The sequence below is a fragment of the Alligator mississippiensis genome, chromosome 7 (genome assembly GCF_030867095.1).
Source record: "Alligator mississippiensis isolate rAllMis1 chromosome 7, rAllMis1, whole genome shotgun sequence".
NCBI classification, from domain to species: Eukaryota; Metazoa; Chordata; order Crocodylia; family Alligatoridae; genus Alligator; species Alligator mississippiensis.
The window spans coordinates 70,530,069-70,551,394 of record NC_081830.1 but is presented as its reverse complement, the minus strand read 5'-3'; positions in this window follow the sequence as shown (position 1 = coordinate 70,551,394).

Sequence of the window (21,326 nt, the reverse complement as noted above, 5' to 3'; positions counted from 1 at the left end):
CAGACCGCAGTTGGAATACTGCATCCAGTTTTGGGTGCCACACTTTAAGAGGGATGTGGATAACCTGGAGAGGGTCCAGAGAAGGGCCACTCGTATGGTTAAGGGCTTGCAGGCCAAGCCCTACGAAGAGAGACTGGGGCACCTGGACCTCTTCAGCCTCAGCAAGAGAAGGTTGAGAGGCGACCTTGTGGCTGCCTATAAATTCATCATGGGGGTGCAGAAGGGAATGGGTGAGGCTCTACTCACCAAGGCACCCCTGGGGGTTACAAGAAATAATGGCCATAAGCTAGCAGAGAGCAGATTTAGACTGGACATTAGGAAGAACTTCTTCACAGTTCGAGTGGCCAAGGTCTGGAACGGGCTCCCAAGGGAGGTGGTGCTCTCCCCTACCCTGGGGGTCTTCAAGAGGAGGTTAGATAGGCATCTGGCTGGGGTCATCTGAACCCAGCACACTTTCCTGCCTATACAAGGGGTTGGACTGGATGATCTATTGAGGTCCCTTCTGACCTTAACATCTATGAATCTATGAGGAATCCCACAGGAGAGGGGAGTCCCCCCCCCCCATTAGTTCTCCTGAAAGTGGAGATCCCACTGGGAGGGCCCCCCCTAAAGTTACCAGCTTCCTTGTAGGGCTTGGGAAAAGCACAAGGGCATTGGGGTTTCCCCTTGGGATTAAGTTTATCTTTCGGGTTCTTGCGCCATAAGTGGTGTGGTGTCCTGCCTTGTATTTTGTGAACTCTCATGTTTCTAAATTAGTAGATGAGTAGAGTCCTAGGGCTCTGCTGGGACCCCCTGTTGCTATTATTTCACCTGTTGTTTACTTGTATTTATTTGTGGCTTATTTATTGTTCACCTATACTTATCTGTTGGCTATCAATGTTTATTTTGCGGGTTATCTGTTTCAGATCAGATACTTACCTGTGACTTACCTCTATCTGGAGCACTGGTATAAGGTTTTACTTCATTTATCCAGAGGGTATTGTTTATGTTACTGGTTTAGATATCTTATATATATATATATATATATATATATATATATATATATATATACACACACACACACACACACATGTGTGTGTGTGTGTGTGTGTATATGTGTATGTTTATATCCATGTTCCTTTCCCTTGTGATGTTAATGTAAATAAATTTGTATATAGTTAAGTCTCCCAGCTGTCCTGGCCTGGTTCTATAGGGATGGAGGGAAACTGGGTGGTGTGCAGTCCCCACCCCCCACAGCACACCAGCCAGCTAACAATGCCTTTCAATTGGAGAAGGGGAGTATATACCCAAGTTACCTGGGCTACACTTGTTTTCAGAGTTATTATGCTATAGCTGAAAGGAAGTTGCAAGAAAAGAAAAATGTTTCTGCTTTCTGTCTCCTCTACTTTTGCTTAGATTCATGTTGACCAAGTTTTTCCTCAAGCTTTTTCCACTAATGTTAGAAAAGTACAAACTTTCACAAGGGTCACGGGATGACACTAAAATTAATATTTTCTTGTTATTTTTATTAATAAGCCAAAAATTATCTGCCTATGAGAGTGAGGATATTGCATTTTTTTCACTGAACTGATTTTGTCTGAAGTGTTAAATTGAATCCATGAAACTATTATCCATCTAGCTAGCAACATGCAGCCGATTAGAAATTCTCTGATGTAGAGTGAATGAGGTCAGATGGGAGAGAAACACAGCATTAAAAAAAAAAAAAAGAAAGAAAGAAGCATTGCCATCTGCTAGTGATTGGGTTGGTAAACAAACTATTTAAAAATCTTCACAAATAGAAAAACCCTAATTATTAGGATGATGGGAGAGTGATCTCCAAATTAACCTTTCAAATCAAAGTGGTAATAAAACATTGCAATGCATGTTTAGCTCTTCTAAATCTTTAATGTGCCAAGAGACACACTTAAAATTGATTTTAGAATACATTTGACCTCTAGTAAACATAACAAGATAAATGATTCTCCCCTGGCTGTGGGTGGAGAAAAAGTAGTTTTACAAAAATTTTGCAGAACAGTGTTAAGTCTTGCCTTTCTAACTGGAAAACTTGTTGATTCGGGTTCTTAAACATATACTGTAATCAGTGAGAACTAGGCATAGGTGTTTAAGTTAATAATAAATATTTACAAAATCCATCATTCTGGGTTATGGGGTGGTGGGAAGAGGAGGAATGAAACATCTTGAATAATGAGGAAACCATACAACTTCTACAACATTTCTTTTCACACACTGAAGGGTTAAATACAAAAATAAGAATTTTCCCCACAAAAGATCAGACAATTACATCCACAATAAATTACTACATTCTAATACAGAAATATTATGAGCTTGAAATTGCTACAGCTTATGATTGGCTTCTTGCAGTTTTCTGTTTCCAGTGGCAGCTATACTTCAGTAATCATACAACTATTTGCTGTTGCCATAAAACTGCTGTATACCTGTGATCACATGCTGGTTCAATTTTCCAGCTCAAAATCAGATATAATGTTTTCCGTGTAGTCATTTAGAATTGTCTTCTTAACTATCATAACAGTCAGGAAGTTTACAGAACAAAAGCAGCAGCAAAAGTAAAATAATAATAATAATAAAAAAGACTTTGAACAAAGACTGAGGATTTTTGTTTTATTTTATTTTGTTTTTACTGAATGCAGAAACACAGTGCAGATATTTCAGCAAGCCTCAAGCTATGGACTTCTAGGCCATAAATCCTTATTACAGTGAACAAACCATGCCTCTGGAAGTCTGGTATTCAGGTCTTTTTGATAAATCTACCCAAATTTCACAACATAGGTAAAATAATTACTTAGGCATCAGAAAATATCACTGTTCAATATGACCTTACCTGCTCAGCTATTTATTTTCATAGGTTTCAGTGTCTGCCACTAAAAAAAAAACAACCAGAAAAAGGCCCAGACATACACTCCCAAAAGAGGGTATATTATTCACTTCATTTTTTAGCACTAAATTACTGTCGCAGCTAGGCTAGTACAAAAACTAAGGGGAAAATTGGCATCAGGGCTAAAATCTGATTCTTTGTTTTCTATTTGCCGTCCATAAGTGTACATCTAAGATCAGAACAAGGCTTTATAACCATTCCTTTCAAATAAATCCTATGCAAAAGTCCTATAAAATGTAAAACAAATCAAACCATTACACACTTTGCATGAACTCCTGGCTCTGTGGAAATCACCGGGAAGTTAAGGGACCTGGATCTCTCTCAGCTACAGTGATTGGAAGTAACACATATAAATATATTCTATACAGATTTTACAGTATTCTATAAGAAAGACTCTTAAAAGTCTTTATATTTTAGTAATAATAATATCTGCAAAAATATCTTTATAGGATTGTACAAAAAGGGAAGTTGTTTTCCATTTTATTCCACATGATTTTTCCATGAGGAAGCTGTCCTATCAATAAAGTTTAATTTAGACAAGTCATCTTTCAAAGTGAAAGGGTGAAAAAGTTCCTTACTATGGCTATTTGCTCTTTGGCCCCACAATAACTCAGTCACCTTGATAAAAAAGCAAGGATCAATGCTAAACAACAAAAAGTGATTTGAAAATAGCTAGTATATAGTAATATAAGGATTCCTGCACTGGATCAAATCAGGGTCCCTTTAAGCTACCTGTCCTTGCAGGTGACCAGTACTAGCTGTTTCAAAGCAAGGTATAACAACTCCATAGCAGGTAGTAGAAGAGTCATGTTTCTCCCAAATTAGATTCCTTTCTGTTTCAGAGGTTACCTGAAACATCAGTGTATACAGTGTATGCTATCTCTTATTACATTTAAACCAGCAAAAAGTATTATAACTCTGGACATTCCTTTTTTATGCATGCGTGTATGTATCTGTGCGTGTGTATATATATATATGTATGTGTGTATACATACATACACACACATATTATATATGTGTATGTATGTATGTATACATTTGTGTAGTATGTAAGAGATTGGGGTTTTGCCCTCATTCCACATGTATATACAGTCCTTCACTTATATGCAGAAATTATATTGTATTGAAAAGAACGACCTGGGCTCAAAAGAAAACTTTCTGTGTAAAGAACCACATAACAACTTGACCCTGGATCTATAAAAATATGCAAATGATTAATTCCTATTGCTTTTACATAACTTACAACACTGTTCTGCCTATGTGTAATTTGCTCTTTTCAGAATTTTTTGACACTGTCTTTCACACTATTAATCCAGTTTTCTGCCTACTTGCATTCTATGCTCTTTTCTCTCCTAATATTGAACCCCTTTACTCTAAAGCAGCTGCTATTTTTACCACTCCCTATGCCTGACATGCAAACAGCTTTGAAGAGCCCTGTTGTCTCTGGTCATTTGAAACCAGGCTCCCTGTTGACCAAAAGCTACCCTGCCTATGAATAAAGTCTATGCTTTGTTTTAATTATTTGCTTTCTGGGGAAAACATTACACTTGCTGACAAGAAGCAGTCATATAATGTCAGCCAGTTTAATTACTGTGGTTGCAGCACACTGTGATGTAAATTGAAGAAATTGAGATTAGCAACATGCTAGGTCTGTGAACAGTGAGTTCTTCACTTGGTTTTTAGCTGGATATATTCATTCCCTTTAGGGGACAATTTGACTTCTTCACAAGCCAGTTTCTTATGAGGTGATCTTGAGTAACTAATTAATCTTTTAAACATAATAATATGTATGTTGTATTGTGAGTGTGACTTGGCAGATTCTTCTCAGATTCATAAAAATAACTTAATCTTTCTTTTTCAGGTAAGGCAAATCAAGTTTAGTAACAGAACAAGATTTTGCCTTGACAAAGAACCAACTCTCCACTTTAATGTATCAGACTTTTCCTCCTCTTTCTGGTTAATGTTTACTAAAGCAGTGGAAAGGAAATGGGAAAACATTAATTTTTTGATAGCTACAAATGAAGATAATGCAGCAAGCAAGGCTTTCTAACAAAGCCAATACATTTATAGACAGCATTAAATGCTCATGTGAAGATCATGCCTTAAGAAAATCCTCTCAACAATTATTTCCCTGCCCACAATATATTAATGCATCATTGTATAGATTATTCCTGATGAATGACAAAGGCTTTGCATGCCATTGATGACTCTGGGTAGCCATTGTGCTACCCAGACTTTCTCAGAACAGCATGTTGCTTCTTGAATAGTTCTTTTGAGGTCAGTGAAGTCATTGGACTAGTAGCATGCCACTCAACCCAGGTCTGATGTAATATGGCACTTTGTTTTTTGTGTTTTCACCCTGTGTTCAAAATCATTCTACATCAAACAGGTCCTGAGAAGACCTAGAAAAATGGTTCCAGCTCAAGAAACTGGCCTTTAAAATAAAATTCTAACAACATTCAACCCCTTGAGTCTACTGGAAAGAGTGAAATAACTTTTTTCATGCATAGGAAACATTTTGAAAACATAATTTTGAAACAAAACAATAGCAAATTTAATGTGAAAATGCAACATGAGACACTCCATTTTGAAATATTTTTTTTTTTTCATTTCTTGAAATGCTGTTCATGTGATTTTGCAAATAATGGTTTTACTAAAATAGGGTTTTTCAGTGGAATTTTTTAATTTTTTTTTTTTGGACATAAGTTTTTCATCAAAATGATCACAAGCTACAGTTACTAACCTGGAAAAAAAATTCAGGGAATACAAAGTGACTTAATCTTAGAGATCTAAAAAAACCAGCAGTTGAAAGCTGAAAGTAGACAAATTCAGGCTAGAAATAAAAGGGTAAGAATTAGAATAAATAATCTTGGGATATGTTAGTCTAGCAGAAAAAAATAAGCAAGCTAAATATTAGATTGGTCAACATTTTTCATTGAAATATGCATTTTCAAATAAAAATAAGCATTTGCTTAATAAAAAAAAAACATGGAAAGTATAGGTTTTCCATAATAAATAAACATACTATCAATGAAAAATAGGTTTTGGATTTTCAATGTTTTAACCCAAAATAAGTATTTTCCATGGGGGAGGAGAGAGAACTAATTTTAATCAACTAAGGTATAAAAAAAAATAGCTACTTCATGATCTTATACTGTGTTTAGGTATACATTTTCCACAGCACTGAATTCCAACTAAATGTAATTGAGTATTTTTTTCTTTCCTGGATCTCACAGGTAGGGACTTTGTGACTTGGTTAAAAAAAAAAAAAAAAAAAGGATGAGAGAGAGATTTCTGAGACTAAAAATTCATTAATTCTTTTTTTCCCATCACTTTTTTGTCCCTTCTTCCTTGAGATGAAACATGATATTTCAATATTAATAAATTATCTGCTTTCTCAAGCTACTTTAAAACAGTTTTGCACTGTTTTGCCTAACTGAAGTAAAAATATGACTTTTTTTTTGCCTCCATAGCTACTCTTTTACTGTGTAGTCATCTTCCTTTGGTTGAACCACATAGTGTCCTTGAGAATTATGATATTGTTACAGACCATTTTATTACAACATGATTTTTTTTATGCAACAATGCTGCATTGTGATGAAATGACAATTTAATAGTGAGAAAAAATGTTCTGCTTTCCTTAGTGTACTGAATAATTAGCGTACTTAATTATCTCCTAGGGAAATGTACCACTAGAAATTTGCATTCTTTAGCATTAAACATCTTGGTTCTTTCAAACATACAATCCTAATAAACTTGGCTAAAAAGATCAAGAGTACCAGCATTAGAACAAACCTAAATTTACCTAATTCAGCTCTTCCTGTCCTCCAGATCAAGCCCTCCTTGGAGATGTTAGCAATCCATTCCCAATAACCATGATGACTATAATCCTGCTGAGGGCTGGGTAGAATACAAATAAATAGTCTGGATTACTACACAAATCCTAGTCCCACTGATGTCTGAAGGAGCTTGAATTCATTAGGGACAATGTTTTACCCATGATGATTATAATGTATACAATACTACAATTTTTGTCAGGAATGTGATGTATCATTACTTAACTCTTTCCAGCACACTCAAATGATTGAACTTTGTTAGCATTTTGTGATAAAGCCCAGTTTCCTGAGCTAGAATAATTGTTCTAGCTCTTCTCAGAAAGATGTAAAATGATTTTGAACACAGGATGAGAACACAAAAAACAAAGTGCCATATTATATCATACCTGGGTTGAGTGGCATGCTACCAGTCCAATGACTTCATTGAAATCAACAGAACTATTCAAGATGCATAGAAAAAATATGCCATGTAGCAATGAAGAGTGATGAGATTTTTTGGTTTTTTTAAATATTCACTAATTTACAGATTTTCCATATCTGTTCCTTTCTGTGATTAGTTCTGTCAGTCTGTATAGTGACAAAAATACCAAGCAAACTACAGGATATTAAAAAAATGCACATAAATTCAATACAATAACCTCTCAAAACGTATATCACCAAACTGTAACAAAACCCTAGTGGATGCAAAATTTCCAGAAACTATGTCCTTGAGAAAAGTGTCAATAGCAGTAGAAAAGTTTGCAATATTATTACATTCTTATACCAAATTTATAACAAGATAGAAAACTGTACTAGCTTAAATCATTCCCATTTAAATCATACTGCATCATTTTTATCATTTCCCTTAAATATTTCATGGACAATATTAGCAAATGCCACTCTCACACCCTAACATTTTATCTACACGTCTTGATTCACAGCAGGAACTGGAAATAATAAGTCAGAAAGGTTCTGTAATTCATTATGTTGTCATTATCATTTGTGATCTTCCTGTAATTAGATATCAGTGGGTTTCCTCAGAGAACTTATGATTGAGCCTTAAATTGCAAGAATATTCTCAGTGGTGTTGACTCTAACTAGGCTGCTTATGTGCTGTCTTTCAAATTTATATTTAATTCTTAGGCTCTTTTGTCTGCAAACTACCTTTGTGGGAAATGTGGTTTCCACTTCATGTGTGCTTAATGTTTGGTAAGCCTGTGGTTATCAGTAGTGAGATACAGTCTCTAACGGAATAAATTGAAAGAGCTAATTTACACCTGTTGATTACCTGGATCAGATTTTTGTTTGTAATGCATTATCGATAAGGCACCTTAATCTGTTCTCAACTCTGTGGTGAGGGAATGAGCTAATGATTCAATGGCCTTCATTTTCCTGAGAATAGGTATCTCAGCACATTTTTCCTGTATTCATATTTGTAGTATATTATCTACTAACAATACAAGTAGAATTGGTGAATGATGTTACTAATGGACTGTACATATTATGGGATCTAGTGCTTATATGACATGGAAATGTGCAAGGTAGTGTTTATTCTTCTATGTCTATGAAAAGTAAAATCAATGAACAAAGTCAATTAAATATTTGTTATTCCCCATAAATAAAATCATCCAGCTTTTCACAGACGGTTCATAGATATTCTGACTCAGTAGCTGCACAGCTCAAACGGTTTAGATTTAGATTAAGATTAAGGTATAACGTTAACATTCCAAAATAGAAAATGGAGAATAAACTCATACGATAAAGATAAGATATCAATACCTATCTATTTATATGAGGCTCCTGACAGACATGCACACATGCAGGATGCACCATTTTGAGATTGGAGATCAGATCCCAATTGTGCTGTTACTAATCGCCAGTGCAAAGGGAGCTCAGGATCATGATCATGGACTCCCTCAGCACCAGCACATGAAAAGCTGCTTGCCTGCAGCCTCACATGCAGTCCCAGGGCTGATAACTAGATGTTTGTTGCCCCAGCACTGCACTAAAGCAAGTTCTAGACTCCAGTGTGGTCCTGGGGTTGGGACTGTACTAAGGCAAGTCCCAATCCCTATGCACTGGGATCCCAGATACACATGCATGTTCTTAAGGTCCTGGCACTAGGAAACCCTAGAATCCAGGAAAGGTTCCCCAATCCCAGGGTCCCCAGTTCATGGGGACACTAGGAGGGGGGGAAGCTTTCCCTGGGAGCTGTGAGGCAAAGCATTGAACCTGCTGTATTGCATAGAGCTCTTTGGATCCTTGCAACCCAAAACCCCAACCCATCTCCCCTTGACTTGGCACCATGTAAGCAGTAGGGTGTGGTGCTATTCAGGGCTGTACCACTTGGCTGTTACCCTGAGGACACAGGGGAGATCTGTCAACTAAGCTATGCATAGGGTCAGTAGGACTACCCTGTCATATGCCTCATTTAAGGAATGATGGAAACCAGCCACAAAAAATATTCCACAAATTTGTGTGCCTCGTTTCCTGTTTTCTTGTGCAATTAATTGCCTTATTGTATGGCTGGGTTACAATTTATGGCCCAATTAGCAAGTTAATCATATCAAAAGTGTAGCATCTGTCAAGGGCCATAGGAAGATAGATTTTCTTATGACTGTCTTCACATACAGGGGCCACAGAGGTACCCAGTGTCCAAACCCTATCTGTAGGGCTAGGGACAGACATTCAAAAAGCCTGAGCTTGAACTTATTCAACCTTTGCAGGTTAGTCTAACCTGACTAAGCTGAACTGGTTTTCAACCATACAGTCAATCCCTCTGGACTGAGGCACATGCCTGCAGTGGCTCAGGCTGGAAGCCAGGAGGTGCTAGAGCAGCCTTCCCTTCCCTTGCAGAGCAGAGCAGAGCAGAGCGGAGCTGAGGTGGGTATGGCCAAGTCCCAGAAGGAGGCTCTGATTAGGGAGGGCTGATGACAGTGTCACCCCAATCTCAGTGTTTATCACCCCTTTAAGAAAACAGAGGGAAATTACCAGCTACCTGTTGATTCTGTCTGTTGATTCAGGACAGACCAAGCATATGGTCTGCTAGCGAATATACGGATACCTTCTCTGCAAGGCAGAGGGGAGCAGGGAATTCCTGCTTAGCAGGCGGGGGGGCAGGAGCAAACAGCTCTTAAACAGCATTTCCAAGGAAGGACACTAAGCTACCTGCTGAATATCTCCAAAAAGCCTGTCTGCCTCTGTCATCTCCCACAGCACAGACTGTAGCCAGCATGTAGTCTGCTAGCTAATGCTGAGATGTCTGTGACGGATAAGGGAATGCCTGCTCAGCAGAGTGGGGAGAGGAGCGGGGAGCAGAAACCAGGCAGACACATGCAGAGACTGCTGAACTCCAGCTCCAGGGCCAGCCCTGCTGTGGAGCAGAGAGCCCCACCCAGACAGAGAGCATGGTGGGATGCTGGGGGACTCTGATTTATCTTAAATCAGCAAGGGGCCTGGGACAGACATTGCATAAACCGGTTTGAGCCAAATCAGTTAAGTCTGGCCGTGTGTAGATGAAATGAGAGGTGTGTGCGCATGACACTTAAGTGGGGTAAATGCTTTTGCACCACTTTAATGGTGTCAGTGTTTGCATGAGTTGGCAGTGTATTGTGCATTAATTCCAGCCTCTGTAGGAAATTCAGCAGTGTAATGGGCCTTTAATGACTTGGGGCACAGCAAACTAAAACTCCTTTGAGAAGTTTTAGTTTGCTGCCCCTACAAACGTGGAGAGAAGCACTGGGCTCCATGCAGCTTCATGGCTCTGCAGGAAGCCCTGCATTAAGCCTGGAAGCAGCCCAGGAAAGCAGGCTCTGCCCAAGAAAAGTGGTGAGCCTGACCTCTCTCTCCTTCCCAGCCTGCCTGCCTGCCTGAGTTACGTAGGGCCCGGTTCTTCCTTCCACATCTGCGGTGCCCCCTGGGACCACCAGAGCCAGGTGCCTGCGGGCGGGTGCCACCTTGGGGGGGAGGGGGGCTGCTACTGCCTTGGAGGGAAGCACCAGCCCCCCCCACCCCCACAGCCCAGGGACCACTCCACCCACCAGCACCAGCAGCTTGCCCTCCCCTCCCCACTGGAGAGGCAGGTAAGTGAGCAGAGTGTGTGCATGATACGGGGGTTTAATCAGCCCTAAATTGAAGAGATTTTTTTTAATACCAACCGCTTCAATTTAGGGCCCCTGTTTCATCGCACCCTTTGATACTACATTCAACCAGGTTTATCTCAAACTGCTTTCAGCCATTTTCAAATTGGTTTATGTGCACTGAACATCTGTTCTGTTACAGGTTTAAACCAGTCTCTGATCACTTAAACCGGTTGTGTGTAATGTCTGTCCCTAGCCCAGGGGACCCTTGGAGCCTTGGGTTTCTCCCCATTGTGCTGCCACTTGCCCCAAGGAACAGACTGAGATGGCCCTGAGATAGCTCTCCATCTCAGCAAATCAGATCCTTTATCCTTGTGCCTGGACTTGACAGCTGCAGTGAGAGATCTTTGCCAGCTCTGAATGGCTCCACTTTAAGGCTATGGAGGAAACGTAAGTCTCCCTTCCTGTGGAAAGGGTAGCCTGGAAAAATCGCTCATCTAGAAGTCATTCCTTCCATAGGTAATCAGTAAGGAGACAAACAGCAAAGGGATTTATTGCATAAGGTGAAAGAATTATGCAAACAAAACAGACCATAGATTTGGAACCAGAAAATAAAACAAATACAGGTTCTTATAGTCTCATCTAGGTGTCCAACGTCCTTGCCACAGGTCTAGAATTCAGCCTTCCTGCTGATTCGAGTGTTCCTGGTAACTGGGGCTACTGAACTCCCAAAGTCTGAGATGTGAATATTCCAGCCTAGCTGGGCTCTAAAAACCTGCAAGCCAGCCCCGCCCACCTTGTTAGTGGTTTTAGGTAGAGTAGATGATGTTATCATATCACAAGCCCCTTCCTTCAGTCTTTCTTATGACTTGATCCTGCACCACTGAAATCCATGGGAAATTGCCAGTGATGTAAATTTGGAAGAATGCCTGATTCTTACACAACCATGAAAACAATACCTATAAGACTTGCAAAACAAGAAGACATTTCATAGTACTCCAATCTCCTGGTTTTACAATTATTCACATCTTTCTTTTACTTATTTAACCATTATTATTTTTCACAGAAGACTGATAATATTGGAGTCACAGCCCTTATCCATAGAGCAAATACAAGTTGTGTCAGGCACTGAATTCTAACCTGGAAAAAGTATAGAATATTTATAGCTCATTTTCTCTAAAGCTTGGTTAATTTTTAAATTTAAGGATCTAGCTTTTGTTTACTGACCTCCCCTGTAAAAACAGTGCCAAATTTGGTAGTATGATATTTTCTCCTACCCACTAGAAACTGGATATCACCAACTCATTGAACATTAACTTCCCAAGAGAAAATGAGTGGTAACCACTGATTGCTACTGATACAGATCAGATTTGAAATGGCAACCCAGAAGCTAAAGCATCATACTCTATTACACTGCCTCTAAGCCATCCCATTCCTCTTTGTAGCTGTTACTGCTTCTGCTCTTCAGAGACTTACAAAGTTAGTCTTCTCTACAAGAAGAAGGAATATCAGACTGCAGGCAGAGACAGAATTTAACATTAGTAAATGCCCAAAATGACTGGAATATTTTGGATCAACAAATGCACTAGGGAAAACTGATATTCTGCTGGTTATTGCTGAACAGAAAAATAGACTGAATTCATTAACAAGGTATTTGTTTGCACTTTGGTTGGTTTTAACAGTAGCACTCATTTTAATTATCGTTATTCTTATGGGATTCTAATTTGTAATGTATTATATTTCAAATGAAATATGCAACCTCTGCCACAGAAAACAAAGTGGGTGGATTTACATGCTTTTATGTAGTACCAGTGACTTTTAGTAACCATGAACCAGAGCAAGAGTGCATACAAATTTGTATCCCATATCTCATTGGTCAAATGTGTCACCTATGCTATTAGCCATAGGGTGCAACTTCTGGAAAAAAGAAAAAAAATTAAATATCAGGAAAGTTGGCACAGCCATGTTGAGGTACATGAATGAAAACCTAGTAGTTGTCTCAGGCCTCATATAGATATTCAGTTTCTCTTTGGAGAATTTCTGCTTTTGCAGGAGAAACCACAGGTATAAAATGTTCAGGCTTTTTTTCTCCCAGGGTAAATGGCCCCTTCAGGAAAAAAAATAACCTTGGAAAAACCAGGATTAAATCAGTTTTGGGAGAGTTTCTCCTAGGAAAATGAATGTCTTTACATGCAACAGTTTCTCTCAGAAGAGAACATGGTCTTCCAGTTTCTGCCCCCCTCAACCCCAGGGAGAAAGTGCATCACTTGCTGGACTCAGATGCTCTAGAACACTTCCACTTCACAATCCCCACATTGTAGTGCAGGGAAATACAGGCTGACCATGGACAGTGTAGATCAGCCAAACTGGGCAGCCTTATGCTGCAATCTGTTGCCAGCCAGACTAAGGGAGTCTACAGAGCATTCTGAGATGTGTACACATCCTCAACACCCTCTAGCTTCACAGTGAAAGCTCTCCATTCCTCAGGGCCTCAGCATTCAAATGTCTATATACATGGCCCAGGATAAGCTTGTCTACAAGGAGAAAAAATCTCAGGGAATTCTCCCAGATTATCTAAATGTGTGTATGCAGCCTAATTTGAAAGATTCTTGTGCACCACAGTCTCAGCTTGCTCTGCCTGGATTAAAAACATGCCACTTCCTACATTAGAAAGGTCTTGATTCTTGGAGCATGAAACAAGAGTAAAAGAGTGCTATAGTATGAGACTACTGGGAATAATGGAAGTATTAAATCCTTCCCATTGAGTTGCAGTGAAATGCATATCTTCTTCACCTCACCCCACCCCAACCTACCGCATCCTACCAATTTATTTGCTTTTAGGAGAAAATTGAAGGGGAATGGGGAGAAGGAATAGATTAAAGTAGTCAATAGGTATGTCTGAATAACTATGGGTTTAATGTTGTTCTCAGCTTAATAATGAAACATGTAGCTTCCATTCTACTACTAGGAAGCAGTGACTAACAACCAGACAGCAGCAATCTTGCTAATGCAAGACTGAATTTTTCTGAGACTCTTGATCTTGGCCCAAATTTCCCGCATGGTTTTCTGAAATGTTAGAGTGAGGTAGTTAGCTTTTCAGGATGTTGTGAACCTGTTGCCAGTCTACTTCCTATCTTTTTAGCCCTAACCTGGTAAAGAATGAAGTAATTTAGTGAAGAATGGAGTAATTATAGTATGTGTATAGTTCTTTAGGATACTTGGGTTTGGAAAAGAAGTAATAGCTGTCAAATTGCACAGTATGATACTGAATTCCCTGTAAGGAAAGTGCTATAAAAATGGGAAGTATTATTATAATACAAAAAAATAGCACAGGAAACTCAATTCATAATTTGGTCAAAATTATTTTAAAAGCAGATTCTTACATCTTCCCATGATTAGTCTTCAAACAACATAAGTGACACTTTATTATCTGTAGGCAGCAAGATGCATACAAAGCACACAATGGCTGCTAAAGACACTTGCAGAACTCTAAGCTTGGTTTGCAGTGTTTTTCCAAATGTTGCACATCAGAACCAGTTTCTTTGGGTTTGGGTTTCTAAAAGCTTCATATAGAACTGAAACTGGCTTCCTAAGACTGAATTAAATTACAAGTCCATATTCAAGGTTGGGGTAAAATGGGTCCACGTAAGATATCCTTGTTCAACCAGAACAGTAATGGATAAACTTCACTATTAAAAGTAGGAATCAATCTCAGAACATTCCTCATCAGAAATACAAATCCTTATATTATTTGAGCTAAAGGATTAACTATTTACCTGGAACTAATTAGCAGTTTCTTATAATCTAGGTTGGCCATCAGGAGGCATACCTAACACTTTTAGCACTCTAGGTAGAGATGCTGTCAAGCCCTGAAGAGAAGGTGGCACAATGCAGGAGGGAGAGAAAAGGATGCTGGGTGCTGAAGAGTTAGTGTTGTGGAGCATTGCAGGATTCTGCTAGTATATGTTCTTATATATTTATAAAGTGATTATTATTATTGGTCATACTGAAAAATGCAAAGTGAAAAATTCACATACAACATAGTTCATACTCCACATTCAAAAATAAAAACTACTCAACATTTGATATTCTAGCTAGAGCAGACAGAACTACACATTTACAAAACCTTTGACAGATATTTTAAGAGCCTAAGATTTTTAACAAGCAGCAGCTTTGGAAATGCAGGTCAGATCTGAACCAAGGTTTCTGTTAAGTACTTTTTCAATATGAGCCACACAGTTTGCAGTTAGCTATAAACAATGAATATAAATAAATCCCCTCTGAACATTGGTAAACCATGTATAACCCTAGTTCAAAAGTGAAGAGTGCATGAGGGCTTAATTATTGTTCGGTATTATATATATTTTTATATATATGGTGTATTTTTATGATCTTTTCTTTCCTGTTAGATGAACTGTGGTTCATCTGGAAATGCCAACCATACATTAACATACTATTTAGAACAGAATAAGTCAATAGAAATATATTGGGAAGTGGAAGAAATTCTAGACAGAATACACATACTGATAGGCACTTTTTCTTTGCTCTCTTTGGGGAAAAAATACTATCTTCCTGTTTCATACTAGTCTTTGCGGGAAAAGAATCACATACTTTCATTTGAAAGAGTACAAGAATAAGACCAAATTAACCTTTCCCATAACGGATTTCTGAACAGCTTTCTGGAGTATGTTGTAGATCGTCTGTCACCAGTATGTTTGTTATACATGGAGTCAGCAGGGTGGCTAAACAGTCAGCAAGAAATTAAATGGTAATCAATGGCTAATTATTGTATGCCTCCTAAGTCTTTGTAAAGGGTTATCATTTGGGAAAGAAGAGGTTAAAGATTTATATCTACAATTTTTAATCATTTTTGTTTGATTGAGGTCATTTAAAAAGTCATAGATTCCACTGGGGATACAACACAACCAATGAAAATGGGGAACAGGTTGAAGTATAAGCAGAGACACATCATCTGTGTCTCAACCATGATACAAAGCTTTTTTAATTTCTTTAATAGAAGGCACATTTGCTAGTAACAATATAGCTGGATTCTGTAACAAAACAATTGTGGAAGCTATTCCCCATTCACAGCATATACCGATCATTTTACAAATTAAAGCAGCCATAACAACAACCTTAATTCCCCTTTGACATCACTTCAATTTCAAGAAAATCAAGTGTGATGATTTCTAGGGTTGTGCAAAGCAGGCCCAATACAATTTGGATTCGGCCCGAATCAGGGACAGTTATTCGATTTGTTGATTCAGAGCACTGTCCCTGATTCGATTCGGCCAAATTTGAATCTGAAGATTTGATGCTGATTCAGAGAATATGCGATTTGGACATAGAAACAGCTTTAAATGTTTTTCTGTATACCTTGAGGTACCCATTCAATGGGTTGTCAGACTATAACAACAAAAATAAACTAAGTAACATTCTAAATAAAACATAAGATAGTCTTTTTCACCTTTAGAATTGAGACACCAGTAAGCAACTCAACCTAACTTGATATGGAATAGCCCTTGCCCACTGCCTGAATCCTATCTACTTGGGAGTGACACTAGACCACACACTTGTGTATAAAGAAAGTGTAAAAAAGACAAAGTGCAATGTTAGTTCCCAACAACGACATATTAAAGAATCTCATAAACTCCAAATGGAGAGGTCAATCCAACCATGTTATGAACTACTGTGTTTGTACTTCATTGTTTGGTAGCTGAATATGCACGCCTGGTATGGAAAAGATTAGCACATGCAAAAAAGCTAGACACTGCTGAATGAAAGCTGCAGGTGCAATACTAGATGCCTTAAACTATTAAATGTCTCCACCTACTCATCAGAATCACCCTACCAGACATCAGGACAAAAGTAGCAAACAAAACAGAACAAGGCCAGCAGATAGAAGAAAGAGGCACACAATTGCAGGGTGACATTGTGGCTTCCTGTAGACTAAAATCACAGAAAAGTTTCCTCCATACAGCATAGCCAGTGGATGAAACACTAACAGCCCCACAAATTAAAATGTGGCAGTCACAACTAGAGATAACCCAGGAGTAGGATGAATAGCAAAACTGCCAAACATTCTCCTGCAGGCACAGTGCTTGATTAGCCAACATAGAAAAACTTGAACCACCTCTGAACAGAGGTTGATAAGACTAAAGTTTACATGCAACTGTGGGTGGATACTCTAAAAAAACATGAAAACCATGTGCAAATGTGAAAGAAGCATTTGCACCATAGAATACCTACTGGCCTGCCCACTTATGCAGCAACCATGCACCAATAATAATAAACTTGCTAAGGTTACTGATGGAGCAATAACATGCTCTGCTTTTGTACTCAAATTTTAACATGGTGACAGGACATGAGAAAAAGAAGACAACTCATTTTTGTCAAAACCTTAGAGGTTTTCATAGACTGCTAAAGTTATATAGCAACAATAATTATAGCATCTCTATTACGCAATTACACAAAAGTTATGTACAGGTGTTACATTTAGATTGACTTAACCAGGACTAGATTGATTTAAATGCTCTATCATACAATGTTTTATGACCAGGTCACAAAGTCCTTGGATGCAGGTGTCACGGTGGATGTAGTCTTTTGGGATTTAGGAAGGCCTTCGACACTGTCTCTCACCCCATTCTCATTAAGAAATTAGGTGACTGTGGTATCGATGCCTATACAGTCAGATGGGTTACAAATTGGCTGGAGGGCCACACCCAGAGAATGGTGGTGGATGGGTCTTTTTCGACCTGGAGGGATGTGGGAAGTAGGGTCCTCCAGGGCTCGGTCCTTGGGCCCGCACTGTTAAACATCTTCATCAGCAACTTGGAGGAGGGGGTGAAAAGCACCCTGTTCAAATTTGTGGATGACACTAAGATGTGGGGAGAAGTGGGCATGCAAGAAGAGAGGGACAGGCTGCACCTAGATCTAGACAGGTTATCTACAGCATACCTACAGGCTGGGGAACTCCCTTCTCATCAGCATAGAGGCAAAAAAGGATCTTGGTGTTATTATTGATTCCAAAATGAACATGGGCCGCCAATGTGGGGATGCAGTCAGCAAGGCTAACCGCACCTTGTGCATCCACAGATGCATCATGAGCAGGTCCAAGGAGGTGATCCTCCCCCTCTAAGCAACCCTGGTCAGGCCGAAGTTGGAGTACTGTGTCCAGTTCTGAGCACCACACTTCAGGAGGGATGTGGACAACATTGAGAGGGTCCAGAGCAAGCCACTCACATGATCAGGGTGCAGCAAGGCAGGTCCTATGAGGAGAGGCTATGGGACCTTAACCTGTTCAGCCTCCACAGTCAGGGCGCCTAGGATCTGGAACCAACTTCCAAGAGAAGTGGTGCTCGCTTCTACCATGGGGGTCTTCAGAAGGAGGCTAGATAATCACCTGTCTGGAGTCGTTTGACCCCAGCATTCTTTCCTGCCCATGGCAGGGGGAAGGACTTGGTGATCTGTTCAGGTCCTTCCGAACCTACCTACTATGAAACTATACAGGCATGCAGGGGTCTTAAATTGTCCCAACATAGTGTGCCCAATCTAAGTTAGTTTACCTGAGTAGGTGGACTTATCTTGATTGAGATCAGGTTAACCCAATCTTGCGATTGCTTATGCATGTTAGTAATGTAGCCTCGGGGCCAGGTTCCAGGGTTTCATTATTCCCACCCTCTCAATCCTGATTTTTATCCCCCAAACAACTCTTCTTGAACAAGTAACTACCTCCCCACCACAGACCCACCAAACACCCCCATGGACCCACTAGTCCCACTTATCTTGCCCTCCCCTCCCTGACCCCGTTACTTAGACCAGGCTCTCTCTGTGTCTCCCAGGAACAGTGAATGGCTGGTCATGCTGCTCCTGGTCTACGTGCATGTGACTTAAAGCAAACCATATGAAAGTAGACCAGGGCAGTGAATAACTGTATGCACCCAGAAGAAGACTCTATCTGTGCAGAACCAGTATATTTCTGAGCATGTTTATCTGTGTGCACTGGATTTTAGTTGGGGGAGGCTCATTTGAGTACATACACTTGTAAATCAATGCCTATAAATATAAATGCTGGTAAAAGTAAATTGTTATTTAAATATCCAAATACCAAATGCATATGTAGGTATCAATTAAATTAGCCCTTGCTTCTCAAGACATTCAGTTTCTGACAACATGTGAAATAAGCTATGAGAAAGGACTTTTTGAAAACAGGGCTGGCCCATCCATGCCTGTGAAACCTACGGCTGCAGAGGGCCCTGCAGCCAAGGGGCCCTGTGGGGCTGGCATCCTCCACAGCAGGGAAGTGAAAGCTGCAGTTTTCAACTCTGTGCCCATTTTCAGCACCAAGTTTAAAAATGAGGCTTTCACATTTGTTTCCCTGGCAGCTGGAAGCAGGACCCCTCCTCCACCAATGGGGCTGTGGGGGGTGGGGGGGGCAGGGCTGGGTTTTGCCTGAAGAGCCCCGCCACGTCTATGGGGGAGGGGGGCAAGCTGGGAAAGCCCTACCTTACTTGCTCCCTGCCAGGCCCAGCTCAGCCTAGCCCTCTGCATCTGCAGGGCTGCTCAGGATGGCTAAGCAGCATCTCCCTGCATTTGATTGTAATGGGGGGTGTGGGGGGAGTGAAACTGAGCTATGAGAGGCTGCCCCAGCGGGGGAGGAGAAAATGGCAGAGGGCTGTCAGGGGGAGGGACTGTGTGTGTGTGATATCTTTTATTAGACCAACTAAATAGTTAAAAACATTTTTCTTATCAAGCTTTTGGGATTCAAAACCCTTGGTCAGGCTAGGGAAGCATCTACAGTTGGTGTGCACTCTTCCTGGATGGAACAAATAGGAAAGAAGCTAGAGGCTGGTCTGCAGAAGGGCAGTCAGTGGAGATGTAAATTGAGGAGCCAGTGAGTAAGAGATAGTCTGGGTGGGGGGAAGGAGGATGAATGTAGCAGGTAAAAGTGGAGAGGTACCTGGAGAGTCAGACAATCAGGCAGCTTATAGTGTGTCGTAAATCCAAAGTCTATGTTTAGTCCAGGGATGTACTTAGTAGTGCTGAGTTGCTCTTTGGTATGTAAATTAGGTAAAATTCCTTTCTTGGAGGTGTCAGATGGCAGGCAGGAAGGTAAAAAAAAAAATGTCTTGTTGTTCTGAAATGAAGCTTAAAATCCAAAATCAGCTAAAATTTGGCATCTTCCATGATTCAGAGATGTACTTGGTAGCTGTGTTGGTCTGAGATGAGAAGAAATACAAAAATGTAGAACTCTTCGTTCCAAAATGATAACTTTTATTAGACCAACTGGGAAATCACAAGAACAAGCTGGACCCAGAGAGACAACTTTCCATCTCCAGCTCCCTTTTTGCAAAAATGAAGATTATTTCCTACCTATGGGGACTTTTTACCATCTATATTTCTCTCAGAGCATAATGAAGGGCCTTTGAGACCAAAAGCTTGCAGAAAAGGGCAATTTTCTTGTGATTTCCTTGTTGATCTAATAAAAAGTATCATTTTGGAACCAAGAATTCTAGATTTTTCTATTTCTTTTTTTGTTTAGTCCATGATTTTTTGTATCCAGGAGGTTGATGAAGTGAAGTTCATAGGCTCATCTGTGAAAAGTGTTTTGTGAATTCCCTTTGAGGATTAATACTGAAAGATTGGAGAGAGAGTGGTTTTCTTGTGAGAAATGTGCCCCCACAGGTAATTGGGTGTTCTGGCCATTAATAGATTCCCAGTGTGCATTCATTCTGGTGAATGGTTGTTGTTTGGTCTCTCCTATGTATTTTCCATCAGGGCATTTGATGCACTGGATGACATATATACCATTTCTGGAGGTGCAGGTTTAAGATCCAGGAATGGTGATGGTTCTGTTGTTGGATGTTGTAATTGTTGGTTCAGTGGAGATGTGTTGGCAGGTTTTGTATTTATTTTCATGGCATAGCCTGGATCCATTCAATGTGTTTTGGGCAGTAGGAAGATTGCTTCTGGTGATGAGATTAGCAAGGTTTAGCGGTTGTTTGATGGCTAGGATAGGTGCATCTTGGAAGATCTCTTTAAGAATTGGGCTTCCTTCTAGTATGGGTTGCAATTATTTGAGGATTTTCCATATAGGTTCAAGGGAGGTGATATGTCATAACCAGCAGTGTACAATTCGTAGGGGGTTTCCTTCTGCACAGCAGCAATTCTTCATGTGGTATCCAGGTGGCTCTTTCAAATGTGCATGTATCTCTCTGGAGGAGTGTCCTTGTTCTGTGAAAGCCTTTTTAAGATTTGTGAGGTAGCAATCCCAGGTATTCTCCTCAGTGCAAATTTGGTGGGATCTGAGGGCTTGGTTGTGTATCATAGGTCTCTTGCTGTGTTTAGGGTGATTGCTGGTTCTGTGCAGATGTTGGTCTGCAGGTTTCCTGTATGATGTGGTCTGTATTTTACCATTTTGGATGCTGATCATTGTATCTAAAAAGGAGATGTCAGTGCTGGAGTATTCAAGATATAGTCAGATGGAGGGGTGATGATTGATGAATTTCTGATGGAACTCAATCAGAGATTGCAGGTTTT